The sequence below is a fragment of the Leptidea sinapis genome, chromosome 12 (genome assembly GCF_905404315.1).
Source record: "Leptidea sinapis chromosome 12, ilLepSina1.1, whole genome shotgun sequence".
Lineage (NCBI taxonomy): Eukaryota > Metazoa > Arthropoda > Insecta > Lepidoptera > Pieridae > Leptidea > Leptidea sinapis.
In genome coordinates this window covers 8,225,365-8,237,850 of record NC_066276.1, presented here as the reverse complement: position 1 = coordinate 8,237,850, position 12,486 = coordinate 8,225,365, and positions in this window count along the sequence as shown.

Genomic DNA, 12,486 nt, shown 5'->3' with positions numbered 1-12,486 from the left:
TTTACGACTAAAAATGTATTTTTAACTTTTATTTTTGATGTGAAACATCTATAGCCGCACGTAAAACCGATTTCTGGCGTGGCGACGCATGCCGTGGCGACGCGTCGCCTTGTCACAGTAATACCATCCTCAGAGGCAACATCGAATATAACTATTACCGAAGTCACTGATTAAAGGAATTAAGTAGTCACGATTTGAAATAAATTCGTAAATTTTTGTATTTAATGAAAATAAATGTTTATTCAATAAATAGTCATCGTTATCTGGAAAAAAATCGTAATATTTTATTTTATCATTATGACATATTTAGTTCCTATCACAATATGTTCTTTTCTGCATATTACTTTTACAAAATAATGTCGATGTTTCACATCTGCCAGGTGTCCCGTGACGGCTCACATTTTTTTATTTTTGTTCTTGTATTTGTATTGTGAAGTAGGTATAGTTACTTTGTTTTTCATGTATAAGGGGGGTAATAGTGTAGGGACTCACGTAAACTAATATGCTTATGGAAGCTATTTGTATATGTATGTCCACACTGTGTTCAGATCAATTATCATTTTATTTTATAATCAGGAGCGGTCTGTAACTCAATTAGTTCAGTTCACTGATAATAAATGTAAATTATTTGAAATACATAATATTGAAAGATATGTATTGGAGTTTTATTGAAGAATACAGTAATTACTGTGTTTCGATCTAAAGTGTGCTGTAGCTAGTGATATTACTGGTCAAATGAGATTTAACATCTAATGTGTCAAGTTGACGAGCGCAATTGTAGTGCCGCTCAGAATTTTTGGGTTTTTCAAGAGTCCTGAGTGGCACTGCATTGTAATGGGCAGGGCGTATCAATTACTATCAGCTGAATTGATGATTTCGGATGAAGAATTTTCATAAAAAAAGAAGGGGTTGGTAATTTAAACGCACTTAATATAATTGAAATATCTTTAAATTACAGTTTCCACTTATAATTACAATAATCACTGATCAATCAATCCAATTAGGGCAGCGTTACCCCTTAGAATTCACAATAAGTAATGCCTACTCGAACTTAGCGCTCTGGCTTATATAGGACACGACCGTCTACCGTGATGATGGCTCCAAATGTTAGGCACTACTGTAGTGCTAACTTACACGTATAGAATTAACTATAGATCTGAATATTATAGTTATTTCTTATCAAAGTGCTAATTATATAAAATAACATTACTAACACAGAAATTAGTTACAGAAGTTACAGAAGTTACACAAATAAGGTATTTATTAATTGGGATATCTTATAGCAGTCCATTACTTTGGTAGCGCTTGTTAACACATTCACTAATCAATATAATAATATTGCTGACACAAAAGTAACCAATGGCCATATCAAATTTAAAAGAAAAAAAGTGATCACAACAACAAAGTGAACACTCAAAGCTTCCTCACGAATTATCTGTCTTTTTAGTGAAAATCGCATTAAGATTACTAATTTCTTATAAATAGCTGAATCTCATATTATATTTTACATACACTTGCATTTAAAAATGTAATAGTACCTAACAAATATTTAATTAAGGCTTAGCCCCATCAAACCAATCTGAATAAACTATGGATGAAATTCAACATGAGAGTTGCATAAGCATAGATTGGATAAAGTTCAAGACTTCGGTAGACAAATATAATGGTGGCAAGTTTAATAACCTCTCGTTCTGAGACAATCTGCTGTCAGTAATTCTCAAATAACTTGAGATATAATTCGTACAAGCGAGTGCAATTGGAAAACCGTGTGTAAGATTAGGTTTTATCATTTATAAATACTTAGTCTGGCCATAAATTATACTGTTACATAAAATAAACAAAATATTACATTTGAATTTGGAATCTGTCATTGTTATCATGTCTCATTTTAGCGCCAATACATTGTGCGATATTTTGCGATATTAAAATAGAGTGGGGTGATAAAGAGAACCGAATCGCTGTGATTGCATTTCACATATAGAGCCCAATCCAATTCTTAAAACTCTCCATACGCTTGGTACTAGTAAAATATTTGTGTAACAGGCTGTTAATATGTACAATAAGACCTCCTCTGTTTGTGACAGGAAACGATCTAGCCGTCCACGTAGTGTTCGTATGGAAATGGTTCGCAAGACTAGGTATTTCAGAAACATACATACATGCATACATACATGGATTACACTAATAAAAGCTATTGATTAATGATATAATATATACATTAATTTTGCTAAAAACTAAATAGTAATAGAACCAAACTCCACAGATAAAATATATTCATCCTATTTTGACGTTTTGGTACGCTTCTTGTTCTTTGATTTATAGTGATGGAATATTTAGAATGAATTATCTAGAATGGAAACTCTACTTATCAAAAATTACAATACGTTCAAATAATTTCAAAAATGACTTTGATTTTTACGGAGATACAATCCAGCCTAGCGAATCTCTCTAAGAAAAACGATTGGCTCGATTGTATGAAACGTGGAGTCATTGATAGATTGACAGATGACGGCTATAATCATGTAAAAAACGGAAAAACGGAGAGAGCCAAAATCCACAACATTTTAAGCAACTGATCGCTTTCAAACTTAGCCGGATAATACTTCGTGGCCAAATATCGCCTTAATTTAATTACTACTATTTCAAACTTATGTCAAATGACTGCACGTTTCATACTAAACTAAATTACAGCTTTTACTCAGGCAGTCCCGCCTCTTATGACGTAGTATTAATATCCTCTTTGATACACCCTACCACTGATTGGCTTTATTAGTTTAAAGTTCTAAAAATGAGTTTACTAGCAAAGAGTTTGTATTTATATACTTTTTTCATATAATTGATTAAAGACTTAACAGACAAGTGGCATTTCACACAAGTTTGTTTATCCCAGCAAACGCTGCAAGAATTATTCGTTTTATTGTCACATCTGATGTCGTATGTATGTATGCTAAATTGTGTTGGATTTCTAACGATTTGGCTTTTTATGTGCTTGTTTTGTGAATTAGAGAGTGTTAATATTTGGTCTGACAGCTTTAATACTTATAGTTAGCCCTTAGCGGACTTAGATACAGTGGTTATTTTGTGAATGTTTGAAACAACGAGGTAAGTTTAATATATATTATTATTTCTAACAAAATGAAATCATACTCTAATAAAGTGTTTTTGATTTACAGATTATAAAAGCAGGTTTAAAATTTTATTAAAAATTTATTTTTTTCAATGAGGACTAAATATTATCAAAATGTGAACAATTGTTATTAAATTAAAATATGAAAAAATAACATTATAATTTTCGACACATTTTGGTCTAATCATTCAATTCACAAAATTAAACCCAATAGGACAGAATTCATATGGACAAAATTATAATCACAATGAGCTAGTCGGAGAAGGATTAAGAAAAACTGGTGTGGCGACTCGAATAACGAAATATTGCAGTTTGAAGGCTTAATAGATACACCGACCCTTAGTTTTATGTGTCAGAAGTGTAGATGAATTATCATCGGAATCCGAATAAATAAATAACTAAAATAACTTGTCGTATTATTTATTTTATTTATATTATTTAAAATCAAAATAAAATCTGATAATTTGAGCCTTATAACCTTACTTAATAAAAATTAAATTTAGTTGATCTCATAACCATTATTGTTATTTAGTTATATGTTTTTGGATTCAAATTTTACTAATTAACCAAACTGAGTGATGTGTACATCTCTTATAGTCATATGTATCAGTGTTTGTTCCTTTATAAAGTAAGTCAATTGATTGTTAAATATAACATGATATTGATGTTCACTATATAAAACAATTAAATTCAATCGTTCATTCTTTCGATGGTCTCTATGAATTATCTCTGGTTCCCTGTATGCCATTTTTGTTTGGGTACTATTTAACACACGTTAGTAAAAAATATAGACTACATAATCTTAATTTTTACTGAACAACCAATTTAAAAAATTCAGTAATATACATTTGAATCCTTTAACAGTTTTTATCAATTTGATCTGAAAAAATAAAATAACAGACGAGAGGAGGAGGTGGGAGCTCAGAAACTAATTACCTACAAAGCTTAGCTTTAATTTAGATTAGATCGTCACGACGATATTATGATCGAAAAACTTTGAAAGTATATCGAATTGAGTTAGGTGTTTTGTTATTTAAGTTACAAGAAGCAGTCTAGACAATAATATTGTTAGTCATGTGAAACTTAAAAGATAACATATTATGATGAAATTCGACACTTGTGTTGCGTTGGAAGTTCAATCTAATATATAAAATTCTCGTGTCACGGTGTACGTAATTGAACTCTTCCGAAACGGCTCGACCGATTCTCATGAAATTTTGTGTGCATATTGGGTAGGTATTGAGAATCGAACAATATTTATTTATCATCCCCGTAAATGTTATGGGGGACCTCTAAATTTTGTTTTGTAATAATTTTTGGTTTTTATTTTTTTATGATTTACCATTAAAAAATACATACAACTTCAAATTTTCACGATGTCTACGATCAACGCCTATTTTTGCGATTGAGTTGCAAGATGGCAATCGAATATAATAATTATTTTAGTACTATAAATTTTATGTACGATAGATTTGGTAGATCTGAGAATCGGTAGTCATCTATTTTTTTATACCCCAAAAATTTTAAATATTGAACTTTTTTTTATTACTTTGTAAGGCAATACAACTTTTGCTGGGTCAGCTAGTTTTGTTATAAATTCATATTACAGATCTTTGTTACTTTGTAATTTACAATTTAAATTAGTACTCGAGATAGATCTGGTGCCAACAGAGATCGTATTTGAAATTTAAAAACAAAAATTGAAATAGAAATACTGCATCTTTTTATCTATTTACTTTAATACATTCTTCACTGGTACATATGAATATTATAATAATAATTTATTTCACTTAAAAACAAAAGTTTACAGCACCTAGTGGCCGGAGTCTCCTTTGGGGGAAAAAATACCTCCAGGTACCAGTTGGCTACACTCTTACATTTCAGCAATGTGTCATGTAAACAAAAGTTTTACTGACATGCTAGTAAAATATTTTTGTTTTACTAAGTTATGAAATTAATAAAAAAAGAATAAAAAATTACAATTAAACTTGGAAAGTTTATTTTGAACACCTTAACAATGCAGTTACATAGATTTAGAAATATTATGAAATTAATTTAATTCTTAAAGAACAGGTATGTACATTTTTTTGAATATCAACTTTAATGATAAATGTATGTATGTATATGCATGTGAGTGTGTGTGTGCGTGCGTTTTTGAGTGTTGGGTGCATGTGTGTATATGTGCTTGTAGATATGTATTCTGTCTGAATTATATAAGTATTAGTTAAGCAATTGATTTAACTATATAAGGTTTAATATTAATTATAATTATTATAACATTTAAGTTGGTGAAAGAATATCTCTATTGCCTCATAGTCGAGAAACTTTAATAACTTCTCTTCGATATTTATAATTTTTATATTATTTTGAATGAATATGAAGTTTCTTATTAATTTTGTTGTAAATTTGAAAAAGATATGCAGTACGTTAGTATAAAAAGAACTTTGTCACATCGCAATGGGGTTGGTTGATGCCTCGATATCAATTTATTAACATTGATCGTTATAACATCAACAACATGCGTCAATCAGTCGACATGTGCGGGTGACACGGTCAAAATTGCTTACACAAACATTAAACGATTGTTCATACCGAACATCGATCACGTTATGTTTTTGATCACGCATTGTAATGGAACACAATAACAGTTATAAATATATTGTATTGATATAACACTTTGATGTATTTCTTTCGTTATTTAAATCAGATGTTACGTCATGGAAAGAAATTTTTATATATTGATTACAGAATTGGTCGTGAAATTATAATTATAAGTTATATATAATTCTCTCTCTCCAAGAGAAGGTCGCCTTCGATGGAGGCTTTACAGGGCACTTGCCCAAAGCCAACCTCAGGTGGTGTTTAGTGGGCATGAGCATTCACCATCTCCCGTCACTACCCCGGAGGGTAGCGTTTTGTCTAAGCGCAAATAAAATTAAGATCATTATATAATTATATATCCTATAATATAACAATAAATCCTTATTATTGGAAGTATAGGAGTACACCCCAGTCTTTTTCATTCAATTTATGATAGACCCACGCTTGTTGTATATACAAAGGAGTAAGTGGATTTAAAAGTAGAGAGTATCCCACCCATACATGGCTGGCTATATTTTTGTCTTACGATAGAATGAGCGAGTCTACTGTCTTGAAATGCACAATTCCTGCCTTTTTTATTAGAGGCTGTGATAGGATGTAGTGAGGACATCCGCAAAATCAAAGGTCAAGAGATGAATTTCCGGCCTTTAGGGTACCTCTGCTGCCTTGCTGCTTCTAAGAATTCTGTTTATAAGTAACCCAGAGTTAGACTCTTTTGCTAATATGAAGCCAATATCAGGTTGTATAAAGTATAGGCACTTGTAATACACACTAAATACAGAAGTATTAAACTATATGTAATAATTATAAATCGAGATCCTCTTTTTAACTAGATTAGTAATATAACATGATGGATAAAAAATTGTGGATGGATGCGTAATGAAACTGCCTTGCACCACTTTTACAATTTAATTCTTAAAACGTCTGCTCTCAAGGACTGTGTCTCAAGGACATGTCCCAGCTACAAACAATTGTCAAATCACAATAAAGGCAGGGAACTGTCAAAACATACCAAACTAAGTATACATAATATTATAGTTGATATAAAATATAGTGTTATTGGTAATTAGACGTATTCACGTGGGGAGATTATCGCTCTATCAATCGATGGGTGTCAAAAATATCGCAAAAAGTCACCACATGTGTGATAAATGATAGTTTTAATCCCAATATACATGTTTATTATATTTTTAAAATAATCTGCGGGTCAAGGTTCATAACGTTTTTTTTCTGTTTTTATTTTATTTTAGTGGAGAATATGACGAAAAACGATATTGAAATAATATAGTTTTTCGTCTCGAATTTTCAAATTTGGACCGAAAATTGTTGTTTTTTATAAATCTAAAGAAAAGAAAGATATAAATTGTTTTTTTTTTTTTAAATAAAAAATATATAATGTTGTTTTTTCTTTTAATTAAAAGACATGATAACGCACCTTTATCAAACACACCTACCAATAAACCTGTATTGAAACTTAATATTTCTTACAGATTAATATTTAATTAACTAATCGAAATAGTAATGCTTATGACATATGTAAATTAAACATAGCATTTATCCACATTATAAAGACCAACTCCAATTAAATACAAATATTAGGTAAATAAATTTACTGGGGAATAAGTGGGACATGGAGATACGAACATGTCATCTCAGATACTTATTATAAAACGCTGTATTCAGCTGATTCATATTTTTTTTTATGATAATAAGGGACGAGACGAGCAGGACGTTCAGCTGATGGTAATTGATACGCCCTGCCCATTACAATGCAGTGCCGCTCAGGATTCTTGAAAAACTCAAAAATTCTGAGAGGCACCACAATTGCGCTCGTCACCTTGAGACTAAGATGTTAAGTCTCATTTGCCCAGTAATTTCACTTGCTACGGCGCCCTTCAGACCGAAACACAGTAATGCTTACACATTACCGTTTCACGGCGGAAATAGGCGCCGTTGTGGTACACATATTCTAGCCGGCATCCGGTGCAAAGGAGCCTCCCACTGGTAAATATTTTATATTATTACGAATGCTGACTTCGAAACTTTTATCACCATAATACGAGTTAACTTTCAACTCTGTCTCAACAAGATAAGATAAGAACTAAAATATTAAATTCAAAGGCAAGAAGCTTATTATTGTTTGAATTCGTAAAAAGATAAAATTAATTTAAAGTATGCTTCAAATATCTATAATTTTAATATATAATTGAAATAATTTGTAAAACGATGAAAATGCAAATCTTGATTTAAAAGAGTGGCAATGAGTATCTTGCTACTTCTTCTCATTAGCTCAACCCTTTTCGAAGTAGCAATAGATTCAATAAGAAAAAAATATTTTTTTCAATAGTCATAAGTGTCATTTCTGTGACCTACATGAAAAAAGTGATTTTGTTTTGATTTTATTTAATCATTATAATTCTCAAAGTAAAGAAAGAAGTACAGTTTTATTCGTTTCAGCTTTCTGTACTTCTTCTCTATATAAGTTGTTACAATGCAAAAACATAACAGGATTGAAAGTTAAGTACTGTAACAAATAAAAATGGATTATTAATGACGTTATTTAATATTTATAAAACTTATATTATCTATTTAATTATTTAAAAATAATTCTAGTCTCATGCCTTTGGCATAAATACGATATAGGCTTATCATTTAGATCAGGCCATACCTTCTTAAACTAACTGTTATTTGTGGTCCAAGAAGTTCAGATCTAGGCTACATGAGGGCCAGCCTTCACCTCTTATAAAGTCCGGATTGTTGATATCCAGCCAAGCTTGTCTCTGGGCACTCTATTTGCTTTGAACTCAACTCTTAAAGTTGATGGGAAGATATCGTCAACCATCACGCGGTGTCAGAGCTCTATGCCGGAAGTACAGTTAAGACAGGAAACTGTTCGGCGAGCTTTGTTTTCCTTGGATCGTTCTCTGAACTTGTACCCCTGAGTTCACGCCGGTGCTAACCCGTTTATTCCACACTTCTTACTCAAATGGCATAGTCCCTCCTGGAGAAACTCCTTACTGATGTCCGCACTTGTCCATCAGCAAAAGGTGACAGCTCGTATCTGGCTAACTGCCAGCCTTTTGCTTTTACCTCCCTGCTCTCTAAAATAACGGAAAATATAAGTAACCGCCAGCTCTTGGTATTCTTAGACGATCACCAGTTGGTCAACAACCGACAATATGGCTTATCCCAAAGTCTCTCTAGGTATCATCCTCGCCATTTGGACTAGTGGCGCTCTTCTACAGTGTAGTTTTCAAAGAACTTTTTTCATGTACCACCAAACTATGGATTGAGCTTCCTTGTCCGGTGTTTTCAGGACGATACTAACGGATAACTTCTAAAGAAGCACATACACTTTTCTAAAAGACCTGCCAGACTAGTTACTTGTATCTCCAATTTCCTGTTTAGGTGTTCCCTGCTGCATCTTAACTTTAACGTCCAAGACAAAAAAATATATAAGGAAACTCATTTTTTGTAGGCATTGTTCATCCTGTGCTTCCCCGGGGCGTTAAAAGAATAGGGGAGTCCCAGGCCCAAAGATGTCGTAAGAGGCGACTAAGGGCTTTTTATGAGTGATAGAGTCACGCTGCTGTTTTATAAAGTTAGCACAATCTGGTAAGTCTCGTCCGGGCTAATTACCACACTCGCACAGAATACTGGCCTGAAGTAGCGGCCTATGTGTGCGCCATGTAGTGTATAGGTTAGTGTAAAGGACCGGAGAACCTCTCCACAAAATATGACACTGGTCCTCAAAGAGATTTTACCCCACGAGGGTACCGGCTCTACTAGAGTCGGAAAATCCATCCCCGAGCTATCTCGCTCGGGCCGCCCGTCGTATTCTGGTGAGGGCACAGAACCGCGCAAGTCCGAGGCCAAACGAGTCAGTAATACCACGGCACCCCGCTCCACGCTGGGGAATCCACTCTAATTTAAACCACCACCTTGAGACGGTGCAGCCGGCTTTTGTTAGTCGAGTGTACCTTATAATCATAGTAACTATAATATTATAATGTTTATATAATATAGGTAAAAATATATTTTCAGATATTTAATGGGATGTAGGGAGGTACTTATATGAATCTCCAAACAACATTCTTGGCATAGTACCAACTAGATTTCGATGTTGAAATTGAGAGACGAAATTCAAAATGGAATGCCTGAAATGTAATAAATCAGTTTCTAATCCTCAAAATAAGTCTTAAAATGATAAGTCACAGTTTTGATTTAGGTCTAGTTGATATTCGAATTTTTTGATAACTGAAATTTATTCATAAATTGATGTTAACTGTTATTACCTCGCTACTAACTTAATCTTTTCTTAAATTTCATAAAGAGCTTACTCCATGCATTTATTAAAAGTAAATATGCGTTACATTTGACTTAGTTACTAAACAAAATTGTAGTACTAAATAATTATCACATGCACCTCGTAAGGCAATGAACAACAGAGGAGCAGACTTTCAAATATTTTGTTTCTCAAAGTATTCATTAATAGAATAGTAACCTTTTTCCAAAAGTTACTTTTTCAGAGAGCTTATGAATTTGTTAATATTGGTTTCGGCTTTTAAGTGTTATGGTAACTTATTATAAATTTTAACTGACATTGGGTATGTACCGGAACTGTGTAATGTTAATTTAGATTTAGTTTGCAAAATATATTTTTTATGGCGAGGTGTGTTATGCTGGGGCGCGTATATGATTTTAGTGTTAAATATTTGGGTGTTTTCTTACAAACTTACATTTTTCAAGTATATATGTGCACGGTAATTTAAGGATATTTAGTTTTTGAAAATAATGTTTGCAGCTTACCGGTAAACATATCGAAAGATCAGTTACATAATTAAGTTTTGATAAAATAATTTACGCTACAAATAGCAATGAAAATAATTCTTAGTGAAGAACCACAGAGGATTCAACAACTTTCTACAGTGACGTGCAAGTGCCCCGAGTATTCAGATAAGTTGGGTATAACTTAACGGTGACTAAAACTGGATAGTAAAATTCCTTACCAAATGTGTTAATTGTAACTTAGGAATGCATATTTGTGCAAAAATTAATAAATTAACCTGAACAAAGGATAATGATAAAGAGCACCAATTACTTGAAAATACACAAATAAAATTTGAAAAACAAAATTTTATTAACGATGCGGGACTCGAACCCACGACCTCCAGCGTACCGTGACGGTGCTCTAACCAAATGAGCTAACCGTTCGAATGACGCTTCGTTATAAAATCATGTATGCTTTGTTCAACTCTCAGGTTATGGCTTCAGCTACAGGATCTGCTTTATAGTTGATAACCTGCTGAACTCCAATATTTGCATATTAGGAAATTGACTTGAGATGTCGCTCTTCTAAACAAATTGTTATTTTTTTATTATTTTTTACTTGAAAATACTTTTGATATCAGATTAATATATTATCATGGCCCTTAGCGTTCCAGAAACCCAAAATAGCCTTTAACATAATATAATTGTCATATTCATTGTACAGATCAGCAACGTGACAAGCTAATCAAATCAAAGTGACTAATCCTTCTTTCAGAAGCCCAATTCATACTTAACATGAGATTTTACAGATGATTGGTTGATTTTTGCATTTAATAGCCTTTCGGAATGTGGGGTTAGTCATATCTTAATGACTTAGTACTATCATGTCAAAGCTACGTTGAAACATTATGTAATGAAAATCTAAAAGAATTCATGATTATGTTTTTGTCATCATCAAAACTATTTTACATTTAGATTGCATCAGGAACCGAAAAGATTCAATTAACACACTATTCATAACTCTACTATAAAAGTCGTTATTTATAACTTAAATACTACCTTTGGGGCCCAATGTATGCATGGCTTTAATAAAACTTCGAAAACTAAAAAGGATAAAATATTAAATAACTTAAAAAAGATTTATTAACATTTATTTACAACAATCTCTTCTGCGAAACTAATACCTTAAATATTAATTAAGTACTATTATTAATTGTATGTGCTACCTATTGATAGATTTAAAGTCGGTGCTAAGCCATAAACAAAATAAAACTTAATATTATAAACAGCTTACTTACTGTAAATATCAAAGACGTCTGCCCGCACGTGTTAGCCCGCTTGGGTTGTTTTGTTCTAGATGGATCTACTTCGCTCAAAGTCACATGTAACGAGTGCATGTACCTACTATTACATTTGTCTTGGCACCGACTTAAAACCTACCAGTAAGTAGGACATACAAATAATAGGATTTTATAAAGTTCAATATAAAGCTATTAGGTTTGCAGAAGTGGTTTATTAAATTAAATCTTTGTTAAGTTATTTCATACTTTTTAGTATCTGTTATAGGTTATTCTGTAAGCTACAGAAGAATTTTTTAGATCACATCAGGTAAACTATGACATTTCGTTTACTGTCATACAATTACAATTAAATATTCAATTTCTTAAGTAGCTATGGGATGGCCTACGAAAAGGAGCCACGCGCCTTAAACAATATAGATCTCAAGAAACGGGAAAGGAAAAAAGGATTAAGTCCGAAAAAATGCTGTTTGAAACTCTATTTCACATTCTTGTGAGAAAGTGAAATATCGTGAAGACCGTTTGCTTGCTACCAATGACAGGAAGCCTAAGATCCACTTATCGGGACACGGGTAATAATAATTTATGTAACCTAAATGAAAACTCCAAAAAAAGCCGTACACAAACTAAAATTACATCAGCCACGTAAACAAATTGTTCATAAAAAATTTTCATAAAATGAAAACGACT